This window comes from Balaenoptera acutorostrata, chromosome 14 (assembly GCF_949987535.1).
Source record: "Balaenoptera acutorostrata chromosome 14, mBalAcu1.1, whole genome shotgun sequence".
NCBI classification, from domain to species: Eukaryota; Metazoa; Chordata; class Mammalia; order Artiodactyla; family Balaenopteridae; genus Balaenoptera; species Balaenoptera acutorostrata.
The window spans coordinates 78,546,061-78,564,021 of NC_080077.1; the positions used below are offsets into that span (position 1 = coordinate 78,546,061).

The following is a 17,961-nucleotide window of genomic DNA, read 5'->3' on the forward strand; positions in this document are numbered from 1 at the left end:
CATGCACATCCCCTTTGCACGGCTGTCCTGGCTCTATCATAGAGTGTATATATATATTTTTTCCTTTATTTAAAATTGAAGTATAGTTTATTTACAATGTCATGTTAATTTCAGGTATACAGCACGCTGATTCAGTTATACATATATATATATTCTTTTTCAGATTCTTTCCCCTTATAGATTATTACATAACATTGAGTAGTGTTCCCTGTGCTATACAGTAGGTCCTTGTTGATTATCTATTATATGTATAGTAGTGTATATATGTAAATCCCATCCTCCTAATTTATCCACCCCCCCTTCCCTTTTGGTAACCATAAGTTTATTTTCTATGTTTGTGGGTCTCTTTCTGTTTTGTAAATAAGCTCATTTGTATTTTTTTTTTTAGATTCCACATATAAATGGTATCATATGATATTTGTCTTTGTCTGGCTTACTTCATTTAGTATGATAATCTCTAGGTCCATCCATGTTACTGCAAATGGCATTATTTCATTCTCTTTTATGGCTGAGCACATTGTATATATGTACCACATCTTCTTTAATCATTCGTCTGTCAATGGACACTTGGGTTGTTTCCATGTCTTGGCTATTGTAAATAGTACTGCCATGAACATTGGGGTGCATGTATCTTTTCAAATTATAGTTTTCTCTGGATATATGCCCAGGAGTGGGATTGCTGGATCATATGATAACTCTATTTTTAGTTTTATAAGGAACCTCCATACTGTTTTCCATAGTGGCTATACCAATTTACATTCCCGTCAACAGCGTAGAAGGGTTCCTTTTTGTCATAGAGTATATTTTAGATTTCTGTGTAACCTATTGTTTGAAAAGAAGCTTCTATTACTACGGGAAAAAAATCAGAAAGCCACTTGAATAATGATCTTAAAGACCCCCTTCCACTTATGAAAACTGACGATTCTATGAAACTAAAAATGTGACTCAAACACAAATATAATGATGTCTGTGGATTGTACTGTACTCACAATAGTACTTTCTTTTTCTTGGTTAAATCTTAAACTAAACAGTGGCTGAAAGAGTCAACCATACCTGAGTGGAGTTGTACCCATGGAATCATAGACTTTAAAATGAGAACAACTTAGAGGTGATTTCCTCCAAGGGTTTCAAATATGCCCAAGGGGTTCATCCAAGTCCCCTCAAAAGATGCTCTGTGTGTGTGTGCGTGTGTATGCACAAACACGTGTGTATGCTAAACAGGTTGTGAGCCACTTGTACCCCTCCCTCCCCATTGGCATTCCTCCTTCAACAGAGAAGCACATCTTATGTTTTAAATATTGGCCTTCCATTCAAGATTTCCCTTGAGGAAAGGGTTCCGATGTGTGTATGGGGGAAAGAGGAAGACTGGGAACGAAGTAAAGACAAATGATTAATGCCATTTGCTTTGTTTTAAAGAAGAAGAATTCCTTGTCCTCTATCCCACAACCAGTAAGAGGCTGAGTCATGTCTAAAATTCAGGTCTTTAAGTTTTCAGACTATTATTTCCCTTTTCAGAAGCTGACTACCTTCCTATTACATGCCTTTGGGTAAATAGTCTAACCCTATATTGCCCAATAGGGTAGCCACAACCCACTGTTGAGTACTTGAAGTGTGGCTGGTCTGAGATGTGTTGTAACTGTAAAATAGACACTTAAGTGTCAAAGTCTTAGTAGAAAAAAATGTGAAATATCTCATTGATAATTTTAAAATATCGATTGCATGTTGAAAATGATAATACTTTGGATATATTATGTTAAATGAGATATATTGTAAAAATTAATTCCATTTTCTAAAACTTATTTTAGCATGAGTACTAGACAGTTTAAAATTAAACATGTGGCTCACATTATGGGTCTATTAGACAAATCTGACTTAACCTTGGGGTCAGTTTCCTCATCTACTGAAAGTGGAAAGTATCTGCCCTTTCTATTTCTCAGGATTGTTTTAAAATCAAATGAGGTAATCTTTGTGAAAGTGCTATGCAAAATGCTACACAAATCTAAGATCCTACTCCAAGGCATTTTAATGCTTGTTGGGTCACCCATTGTGTTAGTTGCTCCTTGGAAAGTTTTGTGGAGTGTTTTCTTTGTTATTGTTTATATGTTTTTGGAGGGTGGGGCAGGGGGAGGTAAAGTAATAGTGTAGGCTACAAACATAATAATGAGCACATTCACTCAGTCTTCTCATTTATATTCTGTGTGTGCACTGAGTCTGTTAACTCAGCCTCAGTACTGAGCCGTATAAATGGTAGATGCTATACTTACATGCTGTGAGGATCTCAGCTTGAGCCATAGACCTCAGAATCCTCCTGGGAAAGAACTTTTCCAAGGGGAAGAGGGTAAAGTACAGCTATCTTGATCAAGAGCTGTCAGAGAAGGTAGTGTCTGGCTACAGCACTCAAATCCATGCCAGTCCAGCTCCCTAGTGTGTTTGTATAATAAGGCAAGAGAAATGAAAGCACTGTTTCAATAAATTATGTAAAACATCTGGGCATAATGAGTGTCTTAGTCAGTGTGGGCTACTATAACAAAAATACTGTACCATAGACTGGGTGGCTTAAACAACATTAATTTATTTCTCACAGTTCTGGAAGCTAAGAAGTCAAGATCAAGATGGCAGCAGATCTGGTGTCTGGTGAGAACCCACTTCCTGGTTTGCAGGTAGCTGTCTCGTTGTATCCTCACATGGCAGAGTCCTAGCTTTCTGGCCTCTTCTTATAAGAGCACTAATCCCATTTGTGAGGGCTCCACCCTCGTGACCTGATCACCTCCTAAAGGCCCCATTTCCTAATACCATCACGTTGGGGATTAGATTTCAACATATGAATTTTCAGGGATTCACAAACATTCAGTCTATAACAGCAAGAAACACTTAACTGGGATCCATGTAACAGAGAGTGACACATAAGGAAGGGGGCATATCACTTTCACCTCCAAAGCTTGGCTCTAGAACACTAGGTCAGGATGCTGTTGGGAAAATAGAAACTGCACTAGGTTTAAATAGAGGGTATTTGGGAATTCCCTGGCAGTCCAGTGGTTAGGACTTCACGTTCTCACTGCCGAGGGCGTGGGTTCAATCCCTCGTCAGGGAACTAAGATCCCTCAAGCCGTGCTGTGTGGCAATAAATAAATAAATATAAATAAATGAGAGTATTTAATACAGGGAACTGGTACGCAGGTGTTGAAAGGCTGAAAGATCACAAAGGGATCACCAAGATAACCCAGATATTTGTAACTGCAAAAAGCAATTACCTGTATGGATTAAAGGAATAAACAAAGAGAGGTGGGGTCACTAGAACCTAGGGACTCAGAGAAAAGGCCCCACAGGTCTGGTATCTACACCCAGAGGAGAGAGCTCTAGGTATCTAGTCCTAGGAGCAGCAAAAGACATGTCAGACTAGAGCCAACCGCTTCTGCTGCTGGAGCAATACTGATAGGAACAGGGACATGAAGAAGGAACATCTCTCCTCACCACCTGCCTTCTAAACTTCCCCCAATGCCTTCTGCTACCAGAACCTGACAGTGAGCCAACTCACAAGGGAGTCTGGGAAATGCAGTTAGCCAAGTCCTAGTCCCAGCATCACATAGTAGAATACAGAAAGGCAGGCTAGGAACTGAGAAGCAATAGGCATATAACGGGCACTATTCCAGTTCAACTTTGGCAGTGACATAGTGGTGGTACTTAGTGAATCAGTAACAGCCACCAGTGGAAACTGCCAGGTTCTGGAGAGAAAGGGGATAGACTAACCATGATAGGGCAGTGGTCCTATTGTCTTTCCTAAGAATGATTACCATTGAAGGTAATGGTGTTTGTAAGTAGGAGACACTCTCTGGGAAGTCCCATAAATTACTGGTGGGGAAGTCTTTTGACAGTGGAGGGTCAGCTATAAATCAGAAGGGGTCAAAGGACAACAAAATTTGGCTGATCTGATCTGTATTTACAGACTGGGGAACTTAGAATTACATGTGCTTTTCTAAAAAGAACTTTAAAAAACACCAGACCATCTGAACCTATTTGAATAAAATTATTATCACTTTTGGGGACATCTATTGGTTTTGTCCCGTATTCCTTCTTCTAGTAACGGCATTCCAGTTTTCCTTTGGAGAAGCACCTCTCTCAGCTCTTCTGGGTGAACATAAAAATACAGGTGACTTGATCATACCCTTTCCACCTCCCCACCCCAAGGAGCCACTTGGCCACAGTAATTAGTTCATGTTCAGGTACGAGCAGAGTTAATACCAGGATTTCTGCTGGACCAATCAGAAAAGAGGTGTTCTTTTTCCTATGGGGTTGCTAGATGAATAGAATGTAAGTCTGGCGCTTTGGTGGTCAAACTTGGCAGGGAAAGCCTGACTGACATAAAACCTACACATAAAAAAGTACATGCAAGAGACAAAGAGAAAACAAAATTTTAATATCAATACCATTGAGCACTTGGATCCAACCATATTTGGAGCTGGGTTTACTTCTAGATTTTTGTATCATATAAAACAATCTATTCTTCTTTGTTTTTTACTAAGACATTTTTAAAAATTGAGGTAAAGTTCACATACAGTGAAAAAACACCTATCTTAATTATAAATTTTGATGAGTTTTGATAAAGGAAACACTCTTTTAACTACCTCCTCAGTCAAGATATAGTATATTCACATCACTCTTTCACTCGTTTCCAGTCTGTCCCTACCCCACCCCCATAGTCTACTGTTCTGATTTTCACCAGTTAAGATGAACTTCGCCTGTTTTTTAACTGATTATTAATGGAAATATACAGAATATATGCTTTTGTGTCTGACTTCTGCTCAACATCATGCCTTTGAAAATCATCCATGTTGACCAGTAGTTAATTCTGTTGATGACCAGCATTACATTGTAAGGCTAATACTGGATTTAAAAATTTTATTCTCATGTTAATGGATATTTGGGTTGTTTCCTGTTTTGCCTAATATGAATAAAGCTGCTATAAACACTATTGATTAAGTATTTTCCGAATTTTTTTTTATATCTCTAGTGTAAATACCTTGGCATGAAATTACTGGGTCATGTTATAAATGTATGTTTAACTTCCTAAGAAATGCTGTCTGCATTTTCACCTGGATGTCCCAAAGACATCTCAAACATGGTCCCCAAACCACTTATTACTGTCCTTTATCTCACACTTGCCCTTCTGTACTCACCGTCTTTGGTGAAGGGTACCAGGCGTCTTCTCCAGGAATTTGGGGTCAACCTGGGATTCTTCTTCCCCATCACCCTCCCACATACAATCAGTCACCCAAACTTATAACATAGGTAGTACACACCCATTTTCTTTCTCTCCCTACTACAATTGCAGTATAACATAGTACAGTCATTTTCAAACTTTCTTTCTTTTTACTTTGAGCCATAGTAATACCACATTATAGATATATAAAAATCACTGAAACAGAAGTTTCATAAAATGATACTTATCCTTCCTGTACACAATATACTCTGGTATTTTCTGTTCTCCTCTATATCCATTAAAAAAATGTGCTTATAAACCGTAAATTGATTCATTAATAAACCACAAAAACAGGTGGTTGAAAGCCCGGGTCCTAGAGTCAGACAGGGATTTAAACCCCTACTCCGCTATTTCCTAACTGTAACCCTGGGCAAAGCACTTAGCCTTTTTCAGCCCCAGGCTTCATTTGTAACAAACAAACAACAAAAATAATACTAAATCAGAGTCGTAGTAAGGATTAAATTGGGTTGCAGCAAGGATTAAAGTGAGTATGTAAAACTGTATGCCCAGGGCCAGGAATACAAGATGCTCACTTGATACTGGTCAATATTGCTCCCTTGATCAATATTAGTTGATTCAGGCCCTCCTCATTTCTTGCCTATGTTACTAGCCCCTTCCTGAAGTTTTAAAGGTCTTAGCTGACCTTTCTGCTTCTAGTCTCACCCTGCACGATGCCACTGGGATAATCTTTCTAAAGTGCAGATCAAACCATATCAGTCCAGAATCATCAGTCACTACCTATGGTGTTTGGGATTAAATACAAGCTTAAAAAAGCATTTAAACATCTCTAGCCTTTGCCTCCTATCCGTCCATACAATGGAGAAGGGGCTACTCCCTTTCTAAGTGTATGCTCTACCTTTCCCCATGCCCTCCCCTATGATGTTTACTAAACGATTTGCCCTGCCTCTGGGCATACACTGCCCTGCCTGAGTATATACTGATTTATTTCTACCTTATTTATCTTCCCATTTCTGGTTAGCTTTATGTGACATAAGCTCTAATTCAAGAGTTATTTCCTCTGGGAATCATATCTGGGCCACCAGGCTGAGTTAAGAGTCCCTTCTTCAAGTCCCCTTAGCACCTTAGGTATATCTTTATAATTGCCCTTATTACATAGATGACCTGCAATCAGAAAAACTTATCTTTCTTGTTCATTAGACAGCAGGCAGCTGGAAGACAAGGACTTCATTTTTCATCTCTGTATTCCCCAAGTACTCAGTATGTATTTAATGAATGAACGAAGGTTTCTACCTCAGAAATTTCCCATTGCAGTTCTGCTATGCCATTTTCCTGTTTTCACTGGAGAAATAGCTGTCTATTATGCTAGAACTCCAAAGTAGTAAAAACACTTTTTTCTTTACCTAGGATATTTATTGTCAATTAAAAAGACAGTCACTGATTTTAATAGAATCTCCTGTGGATTATTTTCAGTTGAGAACAGGCAATTATCTACTAAGAAAACTATACTAACATTCTCCCTTTCAAATCTAACAACGTGAATACAAACAGAATTACATTTTCCTTCAATGTTAGTCCTACTGCGCTGGAGACAGCATTTGATCTGTAGGTCAATTTACTTAAAGATGTAATTGTGGAGTAACAAAATATGAAAACATGTATTAAAAACTAGCTTAAACCAGCTTTTGATTTAGTTCTTTCTATGCAAAACAAAAGCAAAAGCCCCCCAAATTCAAATAAACTCTAAGAAGTTGAGAAACTGTTAATGATTTACTCACCAATTATGAAAGAAAAATACTAGTAAGCATCTCAATAGCTTTATTTCTTTCTCCACTAACAAAATAATTAACTTGTAATTCATCAAGTGATCAAATAAGATTTATCCTTTAAAGAAATAGTCAAAAGAGTATCAGCTTTCTGTACTGCAAAGGCAAATAATAACAAAAATCAATTAGACTAAATTTGTTTTTATAAGAGCAGACTACTTTCTGTGTCCCCAGTTTTACTGTTCTTTATACCCTACTCAAGTTTTCCTAAGCCATTCCATTTTTTTAAACATCTGGTGTATTAGACAATGTTTAAAAGTTAATATTATGTGTTGACAACCCACTATTTACCTGGAATTTATAAATAAATTTAAAATTTTCTAGCAATATGGACACCAAAAAGTTAGATTTAGAATTTTCGAATTTTGTATTACTTATCACAAAAGGTAAAATATATAAGAATATATATATATATATATATATATATATTCTTATATATATATTCTTTTTTTTAAGAATTGTATTAAATGGACAACTGAACTTTAGCTAAGAATAATTATATGCTGGTGTACTTTCTAAGTTGTGATTATTTCTAGTATGCCCATTTTAAATTATAGTCATTGTAATTTCTGGATTGTCTACAGTTGGAAAGTCTACTTACTAGTCTATTAATTTTATGAAGCTTCTAACAAATTGTTCAAACACTTAAGTTTCCCCATATGCAAAATGGGACTAAGTCTACTGGTAAGCATTTCTAGGAAGATTTTAAATAATATCATCTGTCTCATTGCCACATAGTATTAAACAAGGCAATCAGAGTCCTGCAAAAAGTTAACATTCAGTTAAATCTGGAGATATTGCAATAACAATATAAGCCCAAAAATATTAAAAATAAAACTCCAAAGTGCTTAATAATTATTAACATAAATTTTTTCATAAACATAATCTTTAAAAATAATAAGTCTGGTTCCTGTTGCTTATAATTTCAAGTGGCAGAAATGTAAAGATGTAATTTTGTTGGCTTTGTTTCCCTTTTTTTTTTTTTGAAAAGCAGAATTCTATGTAGTATATAGTGAAATGAAATGGCAAATGGTATAATCTTAAGAAATTCCAGCCCTATCAAAATATCAAAACCATGTAAAATCACATAAAAACATTTGAAATTATCTCCTATTTTGGGATAACCTTTTTAAAAATTAGTTCAGTAAACTGATTCTTAACTTCTGTAGGTTTATAAATTATTTTGGTCTTTTTCCTAGGTCCAATAAATTGATAGTCACTGTTATTCCAAATATGACAGAGTGAATAAAACTGTACATTGTAAAGATCTCGAATATGTGTTACATACAATTAGACAATTTTGTGGAGACTCCTGAACTTTTAAATTCTTTCTTGCTTGCCAGCAACTCTATTAACCTGTAGGTGAAACACAGGTTAAAGGCCTTAAATTTGAAACCTGGAATTTAGCTGACCTTGGCTTGAATACTGACCCCACCACTTACTACTTTAGTATCTAGTGGTAGATCCTTTAACCTTTCAGAATCTGTTTCCTCAGGTAGAACGATGAATAACAATACCAGTCTAGAACCTGAATGAAGCCAGAATATTACACTGACTAGCACATTGTTACTGCTGAATAAATATTGTTTCATTCTCGGCTCTCCTTGAGTGCTAGCAAACCCCAGTTTGACTATTTGGGGAGAGACTCTTGTTTTTGTTTTTTAATCTAGTCACAGGATGTTTTTTGACTCTTTATAGCAACTTCCTTTAAAAGTAATCCATCAGTGCATTTACTGAGCTACATAGTATTAACTTTAACGGAGTAATAACCAGTGAACTAGTTTAACGAAGAGTATTAGCATATTTAAACAAATTAATGAAAAGCTATTTCCGTGCAGTTTCTGGTATTACTCATCTTAATTTTTTTACTAACAGATGATTACTGTCTTCTACCGATTATTGCGCATAGAGACGATTGCATTTAATTATGGTATTGTTTAGGTGGGTTAATCTTTAACTTGAAGTAAAATATATTGACAGGGTAAAATGAAAGGTTTGAAACAGTGCAAGTCGAAAACAAGGTCAAGCAAGAAACGGAATTACCGTAATTCATGGTCAGAAGATTGATTAGAACGCCTTTGCCTTCAAGAATTAGATTCTCTGCAGAATGAAGGTGCTAGAGAAATTAACAAAGGCGAGAACAGCGGAGTATGGTGTTAAACCATCTTGATAATCAGAAGGCTCAGAAAGGCTTGAAAGAAACTTCATCGCAGAGAGGATTTTCTTTTTACCTTCTCTGCCTCCCAAAATTAATGCCGTTTAATACACTGTCAATTATTTTTGAAGGGAAAATATGCCTTAAAGCAGCTCTCAGTAGGTTACTGACATGCGCCACAAATGTCATTACGCCTCAAACCCCTTCCAAAACCTAACAATCACTTTTAAGCCTAATTCGGGGCGCTTTCGTGCTTCACTAAAGCCAGGTCTTCGAGGCAGGAGCATCAGTACACTTACTCCACATCCTCCTGAAAATCAGCAATTTCAGTGCTAAGACAGAGAAGCGACTAGCTATTTGTTTCTAATTTCTAATTTAAAACCAAGCGATTTCCAAAAACGATTCGAGACAATTTTCAATGTTTTCAATTACGCAGTCGCTCATTTCTACAATTCACTTCAGGTAACCCCTTTCCTCTCCGCCCCCGCCCTTCACCTCCCACCACCCAGGGCCCTAGACCCTCCGCAGCCGCCCCTGGCTTCGCGCAGCTTAAAGGGCCAGGCGCGCTTCTCCGAGCTTCGGCGTGCACGACTTCGTCACTCTCCGTAGCCTCTACAGCCAGAGCGGTCAACCAATGGCCGCCTACTCTCGTACTCAACGTTCCGCCTACCGGTTCCACTGAAGCCAATAGAAAGAGCCCTCTAACAACAGAAGCCAATGGGAGGTCGGGGGCGGGCCTATCATTGGCTGCGGGCGTCCCGCAGTGCAGTCTGGGCCTCCCCCTCCGTTACCCTGGAGCCGAGGTCGCCGCGCAGCTGCAACCCGGGAGCTGACGTCCCCGCCCCTATTTCAGCCCCGTCTTCAAACTTCCCGCACTCCGGCCCCGTGAGCTCCCACCCCGCAGCCGAGTCTGGCACCCCCTCTTTGGCGGCCAGACGCCGAGGCCCCGCGGACAGAAGGTAAGGAGGCGGGCGCCGCGTCGGCGTTGAGGAGGGGTGGGAGCGGTTTGGAGGTGGGCTTTGGGGTGGGCGTGGAGGTAGGGGGGACTTGAGGGTGCGAGGTGAGGCCGGGCTGTGTGGGACCCGGCGAGCAGATGGGGGCGTGCGAGTGGAGTTGTTAAAGGATTAGGGATGGAAGAGGATTGGGGGACGCGGGGAGAAGAAAAGTCCTAGGAAAACAAATCTGGAGCCCGGAGGCTGGGAGGGGGTTGGGAGGAGGGGAGGTTGACCGAAAGTTGGGGGATTGGGAAGTTAGGATGCGAACGAGTTCGGGAGGGGTTGCTTTGGGGGATCAGGAAGAGAAGGAAGGGAGCGCCTTGCAGGAGGATCTAGAGAAGGGGTTCGGAGTTATTAGAAAGCCCTAGAGGCCTGTAGACACTGAAGATGGGAAAGGAGGGACGGGGCAAGAAGGGGAAGGAGGCTGTGAGGCTCTTGGTAGCCATGGAATTAATAGGAAGTTAAGACTGTGATTAGAGTGGAAAGGCTCTTTGGTGCAGGCTGTGAAATTTTTACACATCCTTCAGAGATGGGATGAGAGGAGGGGAGAGTTGGCAAAAAAAAAAAAAAAAAAGTGTCGCTTTGGCATCGGTGAATCGGAGTGGGTGCTCAGATACTTGGTGTTTTAAGTCGGCAGGACCACGGGGCAGTGTTTAACAGTGGCGAAGAGCGCGGGTCCAGTTCACCTGAGCTTAATCCCCTCTCACTGACTTCCACCTGACCTTAACTCCCTCATTGACTTCCACCTGAGCTTAACCCCCCTCTCACTGACTTCCACCTGAGCTTAAACCCCTCTCATTGATTTTCACCTGAGTTTAAACCCCTCTCATTCACTTTGTGGCCTCGGACAAACCGCAAATATCAATTAGTAACAAATTGGGTATTAAGCAGGAGAGTAATGCTTTCTGATCTCTGTGTCAAGTTTCAACAGTTTTCTCTAACTGGGGCAACAAAAATGAAAGCAGGATATCAGTTAGGAGGCTGTTGTAGAAGTTCAAGTGAGAAAAGATGGTGGCTTGGACCAGGGCAGTAGCAGTGGGGATGGTAAGAAGTCATCAAATTTGGAATATATTTTGGAGATAAAACAGCCTGGTTTTACAGATGGTTTGGTTGTGGGATGTGAGAGTAAGAAGGAATCCGGGATGATCCTTAGATTTGTGAAATGGATAATTTAGTAGATGGAAATGCCATTTAATGTGATCAGAAAAATAGGAGAGAGTGGGTAGGAGTAGAAAGGGGATAGATCATGATTTTGTACTGGCATGTAAGGTTGAAATGATGTTTAGATACCCAGCTGGAGTTGTCAAATAGGAAGATGAATATATGAATCCGAAAGGCAGGGTGAATGAAGTCTAGGTGAGATCACCTCAGGAGAGAGTGTAGATAAAAGAAAGGAGGGCCAAATATGTGGTGCCTTGTGTACTCCAACCTTTAGAGGTCAGGAAGAGGAGGCAGATTCAACAAAGAAGACTGGGAAGAGACAGCCAATGAGGTAATGAGAAAACCAGGAAGGCAGGTGGCTATGGAAGTTAAGTAAGAAAAGAGAGTGTTGTAGTCAGGAGGGACTGGTCAGTCTTGTCCAACGCTGCTGTGGGGTCAGGGATGAAGAGGACAGAAAATTGGTTCTTGGATTTCACCAGGTTGAATGTCATTGTCTCTTTTGATAAAAGCTATTTCAGTGGAACGGTCGGGATGAAAACCTCACTAGTGTGGATTCAGAAAAACATTGTTGGAAAGGAAGTAGAGATGACATTCTAGATTATAAATTACTCTTTGAAAACTTTTACTGGAAAATTGGAGTGGAGAAATTGGGTTGTAGATGCAGTAGGACATGGAGTGAAGCAACAGCTTTACTAGAACCTCTTTGCTGATCGGAATGATCCTGTAGAGAGGGCAGAATTGCAGGAGCACAGTCCTTGAGATGGAGAGGAGTGGGAAAGAAGACAGGTGAACAGTTTAGCTCTAAAAAGGAGCAGAAATGCTGCTTCAGTTTTAGTAGGGGGAGCGCCGCACTATGAAATAGATGCACGTGGAGGTGGCTTTAAAGATGAGGTAGTTTTCATCGATGGTTGGTGTTGAAATATTGAATAGGTCCCTGAACCAAGAGTCAGAAAATGTGTAGTCCATTTCCAGTTTTACTAACTTAGGTCTGTGACCTTAGATAAATTGTGATCTTGGGTAAGTCACTTTGTTTTTCTGGGTCTTAGTTTCCTTAATCTATGCAAAGAAAGGAGTGATTTCCCAGGGTTCCTTCCAGTGCTAAATTGTTATGTAACTTTATTAAACTATAGTAGTTCATTTGTTTTTGTTTGTACTTCATAAAAAAATTATTAGTTATTATTCTAATAGTTGTCTTACCTCTCATCTTTATCCATTTTTTCCTTTCATATTTTGGTCTAATATTTCATGCATTTTCTTTTTTCTTTAACTTTTTAACTTTTGTTTTCCTGTTTGCTTGTTTGAACTGTTTCTCTGGCAGCCACTGACAGCCAGGCAACAGTGTTCTTACAAGGACTAAGGACTAATTTTATAAAAGAAAATTTTCACAAGTGTCTAAATTTCCATTTTCTAGGAAGGCTTAGATATTTGGGTTGCTGTATTTTCTAAGGAATGCTTGTTTGTTGTCATGAAGGTTTGTAACATAATATGGGATACATAGTTTAGAAATACCTACCTTATTTCAGCATAGATCCTAAGTAATGAGAAGTTTGGCAAAGGTAACAAAATATTCTCTAGCGTTCCTGGGGCTATTCTTCTTTTTTTTAAATTTAATTTTTTATCTTACATTGGAGTATAGTTGATTTACAATGATTTATAGTACATTTACAATGTAGTGTTAGTTTCAGGTGTACAGCAAAGTGATTCAGTCATACATATATCCATTCTTTTTCAGGTTCTTTTCCCACATAGGTTATTACAGAATATTGAGTAGAGTTCCCTGTGCTGTACACTAGGTCCTTGTTGATTATCTGTTTTATATATAGTAGTGTGTATGTGTTAATCCCAAACTCCTAATTTATCCTCCCCCCACACAGCGTTTCCCCTTTGGTAACCGTAAGTTTATTTTCGAAGCCTATGAGTCTGTTTCTGTTTTGTAAATAAGTTCATTTGTATCATTTTTTTTTTAGATTCCACATATAAGTGATATCATATGATACTTGTCTTTGTCTGACTTATTTCACTTAGTATGATAATCTCTAGGTCCATCCATGTTGCTGCAAGTGGCATTATTTCCTTCTTTTTATGGCTGAGTAATATTCCATTGTATATATGTACCACATCTTCTTTATCCATTGCTCTATTGATGGACATTTAGGTTGCTTCCATGTCCTGGCTGTTGTAAATAGTGCTGCAGTGAACATTGGGGTGCCTGTATCTTTTTGAATTATGGTTTTCTCCACATATATGTCCTGGGGGGCTGTTCTTGAATTTATCACTTTTAAAGTGTTCTCATGTAATTAGCATGTAATATTTTCAGGGAATATATAAAGGATACATACATAATTTATTGTGACTGTTTTTTCTTAATCGTCTCTCTTTGATGGAAGAGCCAGACGCTTCCCTAAAAGAACTCATAGTGTATTTTTGCTCATCTTAGTTTCCTCATTGTCTAAAATGGCATCTATATCATCAGTAATTTTTGTTGACTGAATAAGTGTATGAATTGAATAGTAGTTTCATGAGCTTTGGAAAAGTGATTGCTTATATCAAGTTGTCTTGAAAGGTCGAGAATAATTGTTATAAATAGTTAGCCTAAAGATGACTTATATTTGCTGTTAAAGATGTAGATCTGACCATATGTATTTGTCTCTTCTTCTACTTGGAGACAACATTAAAATCATATTAAAGAAAAAAAGAATAAACCTATAACATTGTAAGAATGATAGAATACTCTCAGTAGACGAGAGATTACAACACATGTCTGAAACATGAAAGAAATGATGGATGGAACAGATTAGAACAGAGAGAACTATGTCCCAGTATATTCAAGAGGGAACTGCAGCAAAGAAATATTCTGATATATCCAACAGAGTCTCAGAGTATCTTGGGATTTAAAAAGTCAGAAAGGAAAATTGAAAATGGGGAGGAAGAATAATTAAAAAACTATAAATGGAATAGTTGTGCCTCCTTTCCCACCCAAGCTCATGCACAGCGACCGTCAGTATAATACTCTCTGCCCTTCACCCCTCACTCCCTTTCCCATCAAAAAACACAGAAGTAATTTCTTCTGGAGATAAAAACAAAGATGACACTAAAGAAGAAGTAGAGTTGCCATGGTGGACATTTGTGTTTGGAGATAATCCCTCCTCATTGCTAACTTTTAGGGAGTCCCCAGCATAATGGCTGATTCTTTGCTGTTCACCCTAAAGCAACGTGTGCCTGTCAGGAGGCCCTGCTCACATGCACATGGTTTCCATTCATTCTTTCTTTTTCTTCTTCCCTAAATATCAGTGGGTGACCAAAAATTATCTTCAAAGAAATAAAATCAGCAGTGTATAAAAAAACCTAAGATGAACAAACTGAACAACTGTAACTACGTGAAACAAAGATAATTTCTGGATCAGAAGAGACCTTAAAACAAACAAGATGTCTATTTAGTGTTCTCAGGGAAAAGAGAATGTATTGCCTCATTAAAGCAAGAACAGAATAATTATTTCAAAAAATCAGAACAAGAAAGAGTTCTTGGAAATTAAGATGTTTGCACAAATTAAAAAAAAAAAAATCCTGGATGATTTAGAAGATAAATTGAGTAAATGTCTTTGAAAATAGTCCAAAAAGACCAAGAGAGCAAGTCTGTTATTTAACCAGTAGAAGTTTCAGAAAGAGTAAAGGAAGAGTCAATTATCAAAAAAGAAACCTAAGAACATTTCTCGTGCTTAAAGACACAAGTTTCCAGATTAAAAGGAAGAGGGGAAGAAAAGGGCAACACAGTGAAAAAAGAACCACACCTACGTACATCATTGTGACGTTTCAGTATAGCAAGAGGGAAAATCCTAAAAGTTCCTAGGGAGTTAAAAAAAAAAAAAGATTACCTATATAGAGTGAGAATCAGATGAACATAACTAGAGTGTGAACGCCATAAGGGCAGGGATTTTTCGTTGTTGTTTTTTCATTACTGTTGCATAGAGCTCAAGAAAAGTATATGTTGAGTAAAAGGATGACTGTCACATCTCATAAGCAGCTCTGATGGTTTAGAAGACAGTGGAGTAGTGTCTCCAAAGTTCTGAGAGAGAGTGACTTAGAATTTGGAACCTATGAAAACTATCAAGTATGAGGCAAAATAAAGACATTCTCAGGCATGCAAAGACTCAGAACTTTTACCTCAGATAACTGTTTCTGAAGAAGTTACTTGAGGATATGGAGCAGTAAAATACAATGAAAACTAATAAAGACGATGACATGGGCCACTAGAAATGGTAGATTAACTCAGAAGTACAGTAAAAGTAATTCCAGAATGACAGTGGTGCAGCGGGTAGAAAGTAATTGGTTTACGTTAGAATAGGAAATTACTGGTCTCCAAGAAAAATGTCTTTAAGAGGAAGAATAATGGATTTCAGGCTATAGATAGAATGACCAAGAAACTGATAGATATCAGTGATGTGATAAGAAAGATGTTTTTTTCCTCTCAAGAAAAAAGGACAATTAGGAATTCTAGAGAAAAAAAACTCTGCATAACCAACATGTAGTTGCATGTTGCAGCCATTTAAAATGAGGTGTGAGTTAAATCCTCATCTTTCATAGTCTAAAATTGCTAATTCAAGAAATAGTATAAGCACAGTACTATATATAAAATAGATTAGCAACAAGGACCTACTGTATAGCACAGGAAACCATACTCAATTTTTGTAATAACCTATAAGGGAAAAGAATCTTAAAAGGAATGTGTATATATATATATAGATAGATACACACACATAATTGAATCACTGTGCTGTACATCTGAAACTAACACAATATTATAAATCAACTATACTTCAATAAAAAAATAGTATAAGCAAAAAAGTATAAGACATTAAAATAGTTGTCCCAGGAAACAGGATTTGGATAATGGGGCAATGGATATTTCCTTTTTTTTTTTTTTTTTTAAATATGTATATATTTGGGGCAGAGGTTGGGGAGAGGGCTAGTGTTGGTGTACATGAGATGAATGGCAGGTAATGTTTTTGTGGATTCTTACCCTTTGCAAGAAAAAGTTAGGTGGGACCCCTGACTTAACATGGGATAGGTCACAGGGAGCTACTGCTGCTATGTGCATATAAACAGAAATAATCTTCATCCATATCATATAGTCAACTTTTAATTATACTGTTAAAACTGAAAGTCTTTGACAAAGAGTATTAATCAGAATTTACTGAGCATCTTGTATGTTTGAATTGTAATATATAATTATTGATATTTACCAAGTGCTTATTGTGTGATAGTTATTGAATTATCCCATTTAATTGTCACAACAATTCTTTAAGGTAGTTACCATTATTGTTTCCACTTTACAGATGAGAAAATTGAGATTTAGATTTAGATTGAGAAGTTAGGTGGCTTCTCCAGGTTTGCACAGCTAATAAGTGAAGGAGCCACTTAATTGCTTTAATCCATCATCCTTTTTTCCTAGAGAGTTTTTTAAATGTGTAAACATTTTCTGTCATGATTGCAAACTGGAAGATTCAGACTGATTTATATATTTTTTAATATTAGTACTTGTTGCTGATTTCAGATCAGATAGCTAGTTGTAACAGAGACTGAGATTGCCAGGCACTAATAATCTACCAGGAAGTAAAACAAAGTTCTAAGTTTGTTTGCTTGATTTTAAAAAAATCTTTTTTGTTAAGGAAAATTTCAAACAATATGAAAGAAGAGGTAGAATAGTGAAGCTGCAAGTCTCCACAGTTTTTACATAGTTTTATTAACTCATGGCCAGTCTTATTTAATCTCTACTTTTACCTCCTTCCCCCTGGATTATTTTGAAGCAAACCCCAGACATTATTTAATTTTACCTATAAATATCTCAACATCTATCTCTGAAATATAAGGACTCTTTAAAAAAAGTAACCACAATATCATGATCTCACCTAAAGCAATAGCAATTCCTTAATGTCATTAAATATCCAGTGTTTAAATTTTCTCAATTATCTTATAATTTTCTTTTATATAATTTGTTTGAATCAAGATTGAAACAAGGCTTGTAGATTGCAATTGTTTGTTTTCCTTAAGACTTTAAAAAAAATATAGAAACCCTCTCGGCATCTCTTCTTTTCCTGCTTGCAATTTATGCGTTAAAGAAGCCAGTTTGTCCTGTAGGATTTGCCACAGTGTGGATTTTGGTAATTGCTTCCTTGTATCTCTGTCCCCTGTATTTTCTATAAATTGTCATGTCAGTTTAGAAGTTTGACCAGAATCAGATTTTATTTTTCTTGTAGGAGGAGCAGATTACTTCAGAGGTATCCTTGTGTCCTATCTGGAAGGCGCACAGTGTCTGATTATTTCTTTTCTGTAGTGTTAGCAGCCATTAGTGAGCACTGTCTACTTTCATTATTTCATTAGTAGCTACCAAGTGGCAATATTCTAATTCTGTCATTCTGATATTCCCTTTTTAATTTATTAGCTAGAATAGTTATGTAAAGAAACAAACTTTTTGGCCAACCCAATACTTCCCCTTATCTACTGTTTTGTTATTTTAAGATACAGCTCGTAACAGTATAGGCAGGATACCTGTTTGATTTTTTTCTCTTTATGTATCAATTTCAGATGAATGAGTTGGTTGCCTAGTGTCTT

At 37.6% G+C, this 17,961-nt stretch overlaps 1 protein-coding gene across 1 annotated transcript in view; it reads left to right on the top strand.

The window, feature by feature from the left end:
• The first annotated feature begins 9,975 nt into the window (after positions 1-9,975).
• Positions 9,976-17,961, top strand: part of LCA5 (lebercilin LCA5) — a 60,843-nt gene continuing 52,857 nt past the window's right edge. The window contains exon 1 of the mRNA XM_007167965.2: positions 9,976-10,155. The gene's annotated coding sequence lies outside the window, so the exon portion shown is untranslated. The remainder of the gene's footprint in view (positions 10,156-17,961) is intronic.